This window comes from Oryzias latipes, chromosome 2 (genome assembly GCF_053564925.1).
Source record: "Oryzias latipes strain Hd-rR chromosome 2, Olatipes_Hd-rR_3.1".
Classification (NCBI taxonomy): Eukaryota; Metazoa; Chordata; class Actinopteri; order Beloniformes; family Adrianichthyidae; genus Oryzias; species Oryzias latipes.
Genome location: NC_136238.1, coordinates 20,104,124 through 20,119,001, shown reverse-complemented (window position 1 = coordinate 20,119,001; position 14,878 = coordinate 20,104,124). Strand labels below are relative to the sequence as shown.

Genomic DNA, 14,878 nt, shown 5'->3' with positions numbered 1-14,878 from the left:
CCTGGAGAGCAACAAAGAGTAGAACTATGACCACCATCCCTTCTCAGCTGTGATCGTATAGTGGTTAGTACTCTGCGTTGTGGCCGCAGCAACCCCGGTTCGAATCCGGGTCACAGCAAGATGTTCAGAAATTCTGAATAATCCCTTTCTGTAAACTTACAAGATTTTATCATGAACCCCTTCAAAGCTGTAAAACTTTACATCTTCTTGGAGCAAAAACACATCCAAGATGCCAGAACTTGGCTGTCTGGACTCCACATGCCCAATAGCTTCAGTCTGTTGGACAACACTTCCGCAACTTCAAAATGCTTTGGAACTTCAATTAAACTGTGATTATTTGGGGTTCATTCATGTACACTAAACAATGAGAATTTCAATGTCTATTACGTCACGCCTGTCCAAGGGCGGAGTGAGTTATTACTTGTCCCTGACGGCCTACAATGCTGCTGGAGTTGGACGGAAAGGCCATTGTGAGCCCTAACCCAACTGAAAAAAAGATAGTCTTAAGAGTATTTGTTGTGAAAGATGTAGGTGAGTCCTACAGATTTTCAATGATTTTAATCCCTGCTATCCTGTTGACTGTTCAGGGGCTGTTCATGTGATCAGTGCATGTTCCTTGTGCTGACCGTCCAGGGTTGCGTATTTTTTTTGCTGCAAAGGCCTATGTAACTGAAGGTCAAAATTGTGCTATAATTAGAATATGGCTTAGGAGCTCCGTACAACAGCATCATCTGTACATCAACTTACAAGAGAATACTTCACAGAACACTTACCATACGCATAACAATCATAGCTTCTGCTTTCAACAAGCCTAAAGGGAACTCTCAAACACACCTGTACTCTCCTTATGAATGCAGCCACTCCTCTCTACGACCATCCATGGGCATGGATAACCCAAAAAGCCACAGTAACCGTACAGGTGCACATGGCTTTAGCTTTAAACATCTATGGCCTTTAGTCACCAAGTTCCCATCCAAGTGTCACAGCAACACACAATTCTGTGCATTTGAATTGATCTCACTGTCAGATTCTTCTACCGGTGAAAATCTGAATAAATAGTTAGCACCATATGCTACTTATGCAGTGCTTTACTACCTTCCTAGGAGGCTTGCTTTAAATTCACAGTCCCATTCCCCAATAGACACACACATTCACACATTGCTAAATATTGGCGCCAACCTTAAACGACCAGGACAAAAACTGGATTTAATGTCTTGCCCAAGGACCCTTGGACACATGGGAAGGCATGGTGGAAATGAGCCTATTATTTTTGTCTTCATTTTGGTGTCACTTTCAGACTCAGTAAAGACAGCTGTTGTGATAGAGTCTTCTTCTTGAAGGTTGGTTTTCTTGTCTCACACCTTGGTGTACATAGATCTCTATGGTGTTTTCTGTGTGGTTATTGAAGCCAGTTTCTACCCACATGCCGCTGTTAGGCTGATACTAAGTAAAGAGAGAATGGAACAATGTTTTTGACTAAAAGGGGCAAAAGTATTGTGAATGAAAGACCAGAGTGGTCACCTGCTGTGATTGTGATGTGAAAATGTGTCTCTCCTATATGTGTGTATGAAGACAACAAACTTAGCATTTCTACTGTTCTTGAGGTCCAACTGTGTTCTGACAAAAAAGCCCTGGAGAGCAACAAAGAGTAGAACTATGACCACCATCCCTTCTCAGCTGTGATCGTATAGTGGTTAGTACTCTGCGTTGTGGCCGCAGCAACCGCGGTTCAAATCCGGGTCACAGCAAGATGTTCAGAAATTCTGAATAATCCCTTTCTGTAAATTGACAAGATTTTATCATGAACCCCTTCAAAGCTGTAAAACTTTACATCTTCTTGGAGCAAAAACACATCCAAGATGCCAGAACTTGGCTGTCTGGACTCCACATGCCCAACAGCTTCAGTCTGTTGGACAACACTTCCGCAACTTCAAAATGCTTTGGAACTTCAATTAAACTGTGATTATTTGGGGTTCATTCATGTACACTAAACAATGAGAATTTCAATGTCTATTACGTCACGCCTGTCCAAGGGCGGAGTGAGTTATTACTTGTCCCTGACGGCCTACGATGCTGCTGGAGTTGGACGGAAAGGCCATTGTGAGCCCTAACCCAACTGAAAAAAAGATAGTCTTAAGAGTATTTGTTGTGAAAGATGTAGGTGAGTCCTACAGATTTTCAATGATTTTAATCCCTGCTATCCTGTTGACTGTTCAGGGGCTGTTCATGTGATCAGTGCATGTTCCTTGTGCTGACCGTCCAGGGTTGCATATTTTTTTTGCTGCAAAGTCCTATGTAACTGAAGGTCAAAATTGTGCTATAATTAGAATATGGCTTAGGAGCTCCGTACAACAGCATCATCTGTACATCAACTTACAAGAGAATACTTCACAAAACACTTACCATACGCATAACAATCATAGCTTCTGCTTTCAACAAGCCTAAAGGGAACTCTCAAACACACCTGTACTCTCCTTATGAATGCAGCCACTCCTCTCTACGACCATCCATGGGCATGGATAACCCAAAAAGCCACAGTAACCGTACAGGTGCACATGGCTTTAGCTTTAAACATCTATGGCCTTTAGTCACCAAGTTCCCATCCAAGTGTCACAGCAACACACAATTCTGTGCATTTGAATTGATCTCACTGTCAGATTCTTCTACCGGTGAAAATCTGAATAAATAGTTAGCAGCATATGCTACTTATGCAGTGCTTTACTACCTTCCTAGGAGGCTGGCTTTAAATTCACAGTCCCATTCCCCAATAGACACACACATTCACACATTGCTAAATATTGGCGCCAACCTTAAACGACCAGGACAAAAACAGGATTTAATGTCTTGCCCAAGGACCCTTGGACACATGGGAAGGCATGGTGGAAATGAGCCTGTTGTTTTTGTCTTCATTTTATAATAATACATGTTAATCACCATGTTTTCTGTATGGTGATTAAAGCCAGTTTCTACCCACATGCCGCTGTTAGGCTGATACTAAGTAAAGAGAGAATGGAACAATGTTTTTGACTAAAAGGGGCAAAAGTATTGTGAATGAAAGACCAGAGTGGTCACCTGCTGTGATTGTGATGTGAAAATGTGTCTCTCCTATATGTGTGTATGAAGATAACAAACTTAGCATTTCTACTGTTCTTGAGGTTGTTGGAAAATATCTTTCGCTCTGAGATTTTTCCACGCATGTTCTATTAGTCGGCAAAGATATAAGACCAAGATTCAGCCGGATAAATTCACAGAAGGTTTATTCCCTAACAAAAGTTCTAAGACAGAATTAAAACAGATCTGGGTCCTCATTTTAGAAGGCCTTCAAAACGCAAGAAGTTACAGGCGTTTTACATGAAAGGCCACAAGACAGAAGAAGACAATAAAATTATGCTCTGCTCAGACTTTTAAAGACAATTAGGGTTTCCCTCCTCCCATGGAAAACATGACGTCGAATCTCCGCCCTGGAACACTTGCATTGGCTGATCGATGATCCGTCTCCTCCTTCAGCCAATCGTAGAGGGTCATTCTCCGTGACCAGTTCCTCTCGTCAGGGAATGACTTCAAAGGGACACCTAGTGTTGCAGTAAACTCCGTCCCTTCCTGTCCACAACAAATCAGATTGACAGCAGGAAATCCATGGAGGTTCTGGGTCAAAGTTCAGTCTTTTGTTCTTCTTGAGAACTGGACATCCAGAGCGGTTCTCACAGACATACTCTATTCCTCAGGTGGTTTAGATTAGAGTGCTGGCTCCATTTCTGCTGGCCAGTGCCCCGAGAGGTCAGCATCCCCCGAGAGGTCAGCATCCCCCTTCTCTGTAGGGGAATGACTGACAGTTGCTGTCCATAGGTCACATCTCAGGAATGTGAGGTCAGGATGCACGGAGTTCAGTTAAAGCACACACTTTAGCTATGGAATAAACTAAAAGTGATATATGTAAAACAGAAAACGTAATAAAAAAAGACAGAGAAACCCTTCTAAAGTTAGGACCAAAAATATAATTTCCTTCAAGGTCCAACTGTGTTCTGACAAAAAAGCCCTGGAGAGCAATAAACACTAGAACTGTGACCACCATCACTTCTCAGCTGTGATCGTATAGTGGTTAGTACTCTGCGTTGTGGCCGCAGCAACCCCGGTTCAAATCCGGGTCACAGCAAGATGTTCAGAAATTCAGAATGATCCCGTTCTGTAAACTTACAAGATTTTATCATGAACTTCTTCAAAGCTGTAAAACTTTACATCTTCTTGGAGCAAAAACACATTCAAGATACCAGAACTTGGCTGTCTGGACTCCACATGCCCAACAGCTTCAGTCTGTTGGACAACACTTCCACAACTTCAAAATGCTTTGGAACTTCAATTAAACTGTGATCATTTTGGGTTCATTCATGTACACTAAACACCGAGAATTTCAATGTCTATTATGTCACGCCTGTCCAAGGGCGGAGTGAGTTATTACTTGTCCCTGACGGCCTACGCTGCTGCTGGAGCTGGACGGAAAGGCCATTGTGAGCCCTAACCCAACTGAAAAAAATATAGTCTTTGGAATATTTGTTTTGAAATATGCTTTGGTTTGTTTGTGAACAAATCCCACATAGACCAAAAGTTGGGCCTTATCTGCGACATATGTGGACTCATCAATTTCTAATAAGATGCTTTCTACTCTCTGCAAAGCATCCTCAAGCTGTGACAACACATCAACTGCTAATATTTTTGATCTTCTGATAGTGGAGGTGGCTGACTTTGGGATTGGCTTAATTTTGTTAGTGAGTTCATATTTTTGTGTCTGCCTTCCAGGAAAATCTCTGCAGCAGCACTCAAGCACTCTTTTCTAAACGTCACATCACTGAAAGATTTTCTACATTGCCCTAAAATCCATCTAATCCGCAGTGCACACTCATGCACCCGTTGCTGCGCAGGAAAAGAGTGAAGAGTCAGGTTGATCTCTCGTATTGGACTCTTAGTTGGTTTTATTTTCTGCTCTCTCATCTCAGACTTTTGACATTTTATTTATTGGTCATCTGCCTTTGAGAAAAATCCAAAAAAAGAGAAACAAACATAAAATATATTTTTTTATTGTACAACTCTGAGGCTCCAGCTTGTCAAGATCTCCAAGATCCTTCTCACTTGATGTTCCCAATTCCCTGTAGGATAAAATCAAATATAAACAATTTCAGCAATCCAATCTGTTGAATTACCTTTAAAAAAAGTTTTATAGTTGATAAAAACTGGCAAGGAAAAATATATTTGGATAACCTCACATAGTTGAAAGAACAAGTTATAACAACGTTATATTCTGTAATTGTGCAGAAATTTCTGTTTTCTCATCCAAAACAAATTTACTCCACACTTGGGTTCATGCTAAAAGTTATTTCTTTGGTTATGAATTCAGGGAGGATTTAGAAAACAACAACCAAATCTGCAGGTGATACACTGAGGAAGATTATCACAGAGAATAGATGTAACTATCATCCGGATGATTGAATGATGGATGAAACTGGCCACTTCTGGAAGACGATAGCACTGGAAGTGGCGAATTGCCCGTCGCTCAAATCACGATGTGGGACCTCTCATGCTCCTTGTTTTAAGGCACAGAATAGAACTCCTAATGTGTGTTATAAAGTACGATACGGTTCAATCTATTGCTTTGAGAGAAAAAACCTTTATGTTGAGAAATCTTCCAATGCTCTTCAATGAATGTTTCAGAAAGCCTCAGAAATGTTCAGGAGGATTTTTGATGAGAAAGGATCAATGACGGACATTCTTCAACTGTGGCAGAGGTTTAGGTGGGTTGTGGTTCTCCGTCTTTGAAGATCCTGCATAGAAGACGGGGGGAAATTCTGAAAACAGTACTGTGATTCAGTGATGACATCATTCAGTGATGACATCATTCAATGACTACATCATCAAAGGATGACATAAAATGATGTCATCCTTTGATAATATTACATCATATCATCAAATGATGACATGCAATGATGTCATTTTACATCATGGCATGATGGGATTTAAATGCATAAATACTCCCCAGAGATTAGTATTCCTTCAACTCAAGAAGACACAAAGAAAACAAATCAGCTATCAAGAATGAGAAAAATGAGGCAACAGGAAGAAAAAGTCAAAAAACTCTGGTCCGATATTGTTGAAAATGAGAGTGACATCGTCCTGGACGACGACTTTTATAACATGATTGTCTTCCCCGAGGAAAGTTCCAGAGAGGAGACCAGTCAGGACTCTCTCATCCCCCAACACAATTCATCTCAAATCTCTGATGGTGACAGGCAATGTAGTCAGAGTGACTTTGAAGCTGATCTGGAGGTCAACAATATGATGTCCCCTGACAATAGCTACACCCATGAGCACAGTCTGGACTCTCAAGACAATTCATCTCAAATCTCTGATGGCGACAGGAAATGTAGTCAGAGTGACTCTGAAGGTGATCTGGAGTTTTACTACTCAATGTCCCCTGACAACAGCTACACTGATGAGCAGACCGATGAGCACAGTCTGGACTCTCCCACCCCCAGAGAATATCCATTTGGACCCTCTGATTCAGATAGTGAGGATGACAATTCAAGTGATTCTGATTCAGAAGACTCACTATCAGAGGAGTCTCAAGAAGAAACTGACGTCAACGATCTTAATGGATTGATCTCACAGCGCAATAAGCTAAAAAGCTGTTTAGCTAAGAGGGAAAGGAACATCGCAAAAAAACTGGACCTCCTCAAGAAATATGAGCAGGAGGCACTTAAGGCTGATGAAGACTGGTTGTTTTCTGAAAAAAGTATTGAGCAGGAGCGGCACATTAGACAAGAGAGGCGAAAGGAAATCAGAGAACTTGAGGAGAAGATCCAAAATGTGACAGAATTCCTCAAGGTGGAAAAGAAACCAAGCTACTCAAAGGGTTACAAGACAGTTTTAGAAGAGACAGAAATGGTCACAAAACAACTGCTTGAAATCAACAACCTAAATTCACACATGGAAGATCAAATTGGAAAACAAAAGGAGAAAAGAGAAAATCTTGAAATTCAGGTGGTAGAGATGGTCTTTCTGTCCAACTTAGCGACCAATAGAATCAGCAACCAAGCAGAGACAATTGTGTGTGCACCTCAACAGAAGACCTCAATCCAGACGGAATTTGATAGACCTAAAAGTGCCTCTGGATTGAACCAAATAACAGCCTCAGCTTGTTTGGAATCACAAAAAAGTATTTTTACTATTGGAGCTGCACCTAAGAAAACGACCAATAGGAGAGGAAAAAATAAGACCATTAGCCCTAAAGCAAAGCCGGACGCCTCTTCTCAACTGCTAGACACACTGAAAGTGAATCCACCACATCAGTTCAGTTGGGTTCAGTCAGAAGAAGCAGCCGTTAAAGTCAGCAGCCAGGCTAAATCAAGTGGGTGTGCACCTCAGGAAAAGTCTTTTGAACAACAAAGTTCTTTTGCAAAGAAAGTCTCGACATCGGACAAAGTAAAAGCCTCCTTGTTGTTAGAACCTCAGAAGACTATCTTTACCATTGGAGCTGCACCTCAGAAAACCACGAAGAGAAGAAAAACTAAGAGCATTTGCCCTAAAGCAAAGCCGGACGCCTCTTCTCAACTGCTAGACACACTGAAAGTGAATCCACCACATCAGTTCAGTTGGGTTCAGTCAGAAGAAGCAGCCGTTAAAGTCAGCTCCAATGCAAGCAGCAATGCATAGGTGTAAATATTAGATAACATTAGCTAGTAGGAATATAAGTAATTTTGTAATAAAAAGGTGTGACAGGTTTTCTACATGTATTTATATTATTTTATTTAATATTACAAATTGTTAGTGTTTTTACTAAGATAAATATAAGTTGTCATAAATTCATTTTAAAGATTTATTTTTTTATTTGGAAGTAGAGAAACATGTCTGAAGTTGATAAATATTTGTAAGTCTTTGTTTTTATATATTTTTCATATATTCATTTAGTTAGTTTATCTATGTTTGACCTGACGTTTCTCTTGATCTTTGTTTTAAAAAGTATAAATATAACACTAAAAAAATTAATTTATATACAAATATGCAAAAATGTTAGGATATATTGTCGTATACAACACAGATAGAAAGATAGACTCATAAATATATCTACATAAAGAGATTGTTTTAGAGCAAAAAATAGTGATCCATGAAATATCCAAAAATATATAGAGATAAAGTTCTATATGAAAAGAGATTTATGGCCAAACATGCAAATATAAATACAGAGCCCTCAGTAAACCAACTTTAAAGTGCCTTGAATAGCACAAGGGTAATAAGGTAATCACTATATGAAAAATAGTTTTTGTGTTCTTGTGTGCATTAGTGGGTTCTCTCCGGGTGCTCCGGCTTTCCCTAGATTCTAAAAAAGACTTTTAAAAGTGAATTAGAGGCTAAGAGCGCCATCTGCCCTCGCTGTCTGCATCTACGCCTTCTCTCTCTGTTCTGTTCTCTCTGTTCAATTAGTAAGTAATTGATAACAAATAAATAAAAAAATACAAAATAAAATATAATAAAAAACAAATGAGTAAATAAATATATAAATAAATACATTCACACATGCACACATGCACACATACACACATACACACATACATACATACATACATACATACATACATACATACATACATACATACATACATACATACATACATACATACATACATACATACATACATATATAAATAAATCAGTCACCAAGATATTTAGATAATGAACCAAATTAAAGCCGGGCAGTCTTGTGGGTTTTCTCCCAGCATTTCAGTTTCCCCACAGTAATTGTTAGTGATTGGCTAGCGACTGATAAATATCCCCTCCCTGAATCGCCACCTTATCGTGGTGGAGTGGTTTGCGAGCCCGAATGATCCAAGGAGCCAGTACCTGGGTGGTGTTCCACCTCAAACTGGTCCTGGGAGACGGGCCAGACTAAGGGCGATTCAAACAAAAACCTTTTCATTACTAGATCCACCTACTCCCCCCAATAAGAGTTACCAGTGCCCCCACCCTGGAGCCAGACTAGTGAGTTCTTGTCTGGTGGCTTTTAATTGCTCTGAGGCAGTGGCCAGTGGGGCAGTGGCCAGTGGGGCAGTGGCCAGTGGGGCAGTGGATAGCAAGCATGTTGTCCTGAAGGCCCCCCAGAGCAAAGGAACTTTTTCTGCACTTCCTCTTGAGGCTTTGGTTGCTTGTTGGTGGTCGATGATGGGGCAGGACGAGCCACAGTGGGACACTGGCTTTATCCCCCTTTGGTTAGACGCTTCACATTGGATCATTCAATCGTCTATCTCCAATGAGTCCCCAATCCCCCCAAAACACAAACAAAGAACTCCTTCCCCGTGTCTTTGTGGCAGAAGAGACATTCCCACTGCAGAGAAACCGGATACAGTCATTCCCTGGGCGCCTCCTTTTTCAATAGAGGTGCATATTTAACTACGTCCTCTCACCAGCCCGGCTGCTAGTGAAGAAATCCTTCTGGATGCTCTCTCCACAGTGGGGTCTGTATTTACGCCTGACTGAAGATCCACAGCAGAGTGGGAAGTTCTCGTGTTCTGCACAGCTTCATCAAGTCTTCAGCACCACAGGAACCTGCAGTGATGAGGCTGGGGTAACTGAAGACGAGCTGCTGCACGAGATAAAATAGGTTGCTGCCAACAGAGAGGCTCTCCAGCTGAGAGACTCCTTCATGATCCACTTTCCTGCAGAGGGAGCAGACCCATGGCACCTCCAGAATGGGGTTTTCTGTCCTCCAAGGACGGACAAACAATGGCTCTTTTGAGAGCCACCCACAAAAACTTTAAGAGTTTGATTCTCTCTTTTTCACAGTTTATATTCCAAATGTTTAAAGTCCTACATTATTTGAAAAGGTATTCATTTTCTTCTGTACCGTTTTTCCGTTTCGGGGTCACGGGGCTGCCGGAGCCTATCCTGGCCACTTGTGGAGTGGAGTTGAAAAGGTAAGAGTTTAAAACAGGTTTAATAGTACATATGGACCGGAGCAGAACTGCCCCCTTCATAAAATCACAATGCCATAGGTGCAGGATGCTGCTCAGTAGCATGAAAGCAGTCACCATTGATATGTATTACTGGGTTGACGGTCACGTGACATACTGGCACATGTTTTACAATCAACCGCAAAAATTACGACAGCAAAATTTTACGATCAAGAGGAATTGTCTTGCACAGATTGGTTATCACATTTTAATAGAAAGAAAACAGGCTGGGAAGTGTGAGGTGGATGCTAGCATAATAGTTTGGGTCATTAATGTAGAGTTTTATTAAGAAAGTGACTATTCGCAGATAATTTGTTTTTTTTGTTTTTTTTTTTTTTTTTTTTTTTTTTTTTTTTTTTTTACCTTGTCCTGTCCAACAGCTGGGCAAACAGATGAGAGCTGAGGGCCTCTTGTGTTGGACATATTTTACTTTAACAAGAGGGGTTATTAATCTTCAGACAAACCAAAGGTATGTCTGAATAAACCCCTTTTGTAATTGAGGCCAAACTTTATTAATTTCAAACATGTTTGAAGATCTTTGGTGTTGGACCGGACGGAAAAGGAAAGAGGGGAAGAAGAGAGAGGGACGTTAGAAAGAGGGGGGGAAGGAGGGTGATAGTAGGAGGGGAAGGGGGATAAGACCATGAAGCAGCATAGAGCAACAAGTTTACTGGTTGTTAATCACCATGGTAAGGCTCAAATGCAGTACAAAAAGGGCGGAGCCTGTCCACACACCCACCCAAGTGTCAAACACACCTGCTAGTTGCAAAAATGTCCATCTGTCGACATGTACACAAAACAGATAGTGCTCACACGCATACTTATGCCTTAACACCAACTAGTGTGAAACATTTCAGTCATTCAGTCACGCAAACCGCCAGTGCAAAGGTGAGCCAACATCCGTGCTCAGGTGAGTGCTCATGTTCTTCTAATATGGATGGTGGAATGTGTAAAGAAGGAAGGAGAGCCCAGCCATCCCCACCCCAAGACCCCCACCGCAGCAGCAGCGGCAGCCGGAATCCCCCCCACGCCACACGGAAACCGGCAGGGAACAACCGCCGCCCGGGCGACCAAGCCCGCCACCCAGGCCAGGGCCAGCAGGACCGCCGCAAGGCCCCCCAGAGCCAGAGAGCAGGGAGGCACAGAGGGAAAGAGAGGGCCGCCCCAGCCCAACCAGGAGAACAGCCCCCCCGCCGCGCCGGGAGAGCCCAACGCAGGGCCCCACCGGAGAGGGACGCCCACAGCCCCAGACGAGCACCCCACCACCACCCAGGAGTTCCGGGCATCCCCCCGCCCCAACCCCAGGTACGAGCCAGGACCCCCCAAGGGAGACCCGCCCCGCACTCCAGGCGGCCACCCGCCCGGCCCACGGCTGGTCCAGGGAGGAGCAAGGCAGGGGCCCGCCGCCCCCGCCCAGGAGGGGGGAACCCCGGGGAAAAAAGAGGGCCCACAAGGGGTGTTGTAAATATGGCCCAACCAGGCTCGGCCACAGTTGGAAGTTTGGCGGGGCCCAGCGCTCAGGAGCAAGGACCAGAACCCACCCCCCAGGGACACCAACACCCCCGGCTCAGATGTAATGTGAACCCCCCCACCGCGCGGAGAGAGCACCGCCGGGCCCAGGAAGCCGGCACCCCGGGGACACGGCCGCCGCTGCAAAGGGGCCCGTACCCCCCACCAGGGAAGAGGCAGGGGACAGATGGTCCTAGGTCCCACCTTCCTTGCAAAATGTGTGTGCGTATATGTGTGTTTAAGAGGGTGTGTGTGTGCATGTGTGTGTGTTTATGTTGGGATGTATATATTGAGGGGGGAGGGGTGTGTGTACTAAGGGGGGTGCAGTTAAAATTGGCGGGTAGGGCACTAAGGGGACATCTCCTGATTACTCACAGTGATGTCCCCTCACCCTCCCCACCAAGGGGCCCTAAATGTCTAAGGTGCGGTTAAAATTGGCGGGTAGGGTGCTAGGAGGACATCTGCTGCTTGCTGGCAGTGATGTCCAAGCACCCCCCCTACCAAGGGCCCTACATGTCTAAGGTGCAAATAAAACCGAAAGAGGGGGGGCCCACTCCATACGGCAACCATAGGAGGGGGGGCCACTGCCTAGTAAACCCCCCCCCCAAGGCTCATCGCAGGCTAAGCCCCCCACCCCCTCACCCTATTATGAGGTTATATGAGGAAGGGGGTAAGTTGGGGACAGCTGGTAGACTGTCCCCCGGTGGTCAAACAGCTGTCCCCCGCCCCCCCCCCCCAGCAAGGGGGCCAGGCCCACCCAGCCCAGGGGCCCCACCCCCGGAGGCGCCGACACCCCAGGCCCAGCACCACCCACCCCACACAGAGGGAGAGGAGCCAGAAAGCGCCGGCCCCCCCCGGAGCAAGCCCAGGCCCCCACCCCCAAACGCCGGCCCTAGAAGAGCTCTGGTCAGGCCTCGACGGGACCGAGGCAGCCAACCGGCCGGGGAAACCGCCGATGGCCTCAGCGGAGACCCCGACCCGTCAACCCCCCCTGCCCCGTACCAATAGCGGCCCCCCCCCTCCCCCAGAATGCCCCCCCACAGGACAGGGCCGACAAGACCCCCCACCCCACCCCACCCCAGACCCCGCAGCCGAAGCGGATGACACCCAGAGCGCCCGGGGGCCCCAAGAGGGTTGTCCCGTCCCGCCCCAGAGCCAGGGAAGGGCTGATCCCAGCCCCAGGCGTAGATGGGAAGCCCATCCAGTGCCGCTGGGCCCCCCCCCCCGAGCAGCGCCCCCCGCCAACCCCCCCCAGCACAGGCAAAGGGACCACCCCCCCAAGCCAAGCCGGAACACCACCCCACCCCCCCACCACGCACCCCCACACCCAAGCCCAGAGGACCACGCAGCGCCCCAGCCCGCCCCACCCCGGCGCCGGACCCGACCCCCCGACCAACGGAGCCCCCACCACCCCCCGCCAGGCACCGGAGGCCCCGGCCCCCACCCCAGCCCACGGCAGAAGGGCAAGGAGCAGCGACGACCAGGCCCCCCCATCTCCTAAGTCATGGAGTCAGCTATGGGAGACCAGAGAGACCGAATTCTTTCAAAGTTACTTGAACCTTGGGCTGACATTTTTTCCAAGCTGATCTGATCAAGCAGCAGATTTCTGTGTTGACTTATATTTATATTTTTCTTGCTTTTCCAATTTATTAAAATAGTTTTTTTAGCAATGCAAAGAGTTATGAAAATGATAGAGCCTAATCCTCCTTCTACATTGATGGCACTCATGTCACCAAGCACACAAAGTGACGGTGAAGCTGTGATTGAAACCTTAAGCCAGACTGATAGATCGGCACATACCTGCTGCCAGAGAGCCTGGACAGGCGTGCAGAACCACAGTGCATGCATGTAGTTGTCGGGTAGATTACTGTCACAGTGCTGACAAATGTCTGAGTTGCTGAGACCCATCTTGAACATCCTCTGTCCAGTGTAGTAAATTCTGTGAAGGGTTTTAAAATGGATTAGCTGCAGATTTGGACTTTTTGTCAGTTTAAAGGTGTTTAGACAAAGTTCTGACCAAAAGCTTTCATCTGTGCTGATGCTCAAATCCGCATCCCATTTTGTTGTCGGAAGTGAAATGTTATTATCTAAATTACATAAAAGTTTGTATATTTTGGAGAGAGTTTTATTCATTGAGAAATTGATCAGAGTGGTAACTACATCTGGTAGCTTTAAATCGTTGTCTCTGTATTTAAATTTTTTAGTAATACTTGATTTAAGTTGCTGATATTCCAAGAAGTTATTTATTCCATGTTTGTCTTGAAGTTCCTGGGGAGTTATGAATCTTCTATCAATAATTACGTGCTCTAGTTGTTTTATGCCCCCTGCTTGCCAAGCTGGGAAGTGGATAATTTTTTTGTTTATGAGGATGTCTGGGTTGTTCCAGATGGGTGTCATTTTGCACGGTTGAATTGATGATTTTGATATTTTGAGAAATTCCCACCAGGCTGTTAAAGTGGCGTTTATATTAATAGTTTTGAAACAATCCTGTTTTTTAACTGTTTGGCTAATAAATGGAAGATCTGACAGGTTGATCTTTCCACATAACGCCTGTTCCAAGTCTAACCATGAGTTGGTTTCTGGATTATTTTTTAACCATTTTAAGATGTATTGTAATCTATTTGCAAGAAAGTATTTGTGGAAATTAGGTAATTCTAATCCTCCACAGCTTTTTGCAGATTTTAAAGTTTTTAGACTAATTCTTGCAGGTTTATTGTTCCATAAAAAGCTTGATATGGATGAGTCTAATGTTTTGAACCATTTTAGTGGCGGTTGTGTGGGAATCATTGAAAAGAGATAATTAACTTTGGGTAAGATTTTCATTTTTACCGTGGCTACCTTGCCCATAAGGGACAGAGGCAGGTTGGTCCAGCGTGTTAGATCGTCCTGTATGTTTTTCAGTAATGGGGTGTAGTTTAGCTGCACCAGTTCTGATAGTTTGGGGGAAAAATTGATACCTAGATATTTGATATTTCCTGATTTAACTGGTATTGTGAGTCTTTGCTCCGCATTATTGTTCAGTGGTAATAAAACAGACTTATTCCAATTAATGGAATAGTCTGATATAGAGGAGAATTCATTAATGATTGTTGCCGTTTCATTTACAGAATGTAAATTACTTAAAAACAGTAATATGTCATCTGCATAGAGACTAATTTTATGATGGCTGTGTTTAGTTTTGATTCCTATAATGCTCTCATTCTGTCTTATTGCTGCAGCTAAAGGCTCAATGAATATAGCAAAAAGAGAAGGAGAGAGTGGGCAGCCCTGTCTGGTTCCTCTTCCAAGAAAAAACCTGTTTGAAGTCTGTTTATTAGTTCTAACTGATGCATTGGGGTTGTGATATAATATTTTGATCCATTTGATGAATGCTTCTC

General features: G+C 44.3%; 2 non-coding genes across 2 annotated transcripts; both read left to right on the top strand.

Moving 5' to 3' along the window:
- The first annotated feature begins 46 nt into the window (after window positions 1–46).
- trnah-gug (transfer RNA histidin (anticodon GUG)) lies at window positions 47–118 on the top strand. Its single transcript has one exon. It is a non-coding gene; the product is annotated as a tRNA-His (tRNA).
- Window positions 119–4,081: 3,963 nt separating this feature from the next.
- Window positions 4,082–4,153, top strand: trnah-gug (transfer RNA histidin (anticodon GUG)). Its single transcript has one exon. It is a non-coding gene; the product is annotated as a tRNA-His (tRNA).
- The last annotated feature ends 10,725 nt before the right edge of the window (window positions 4,154–14,878 follow it).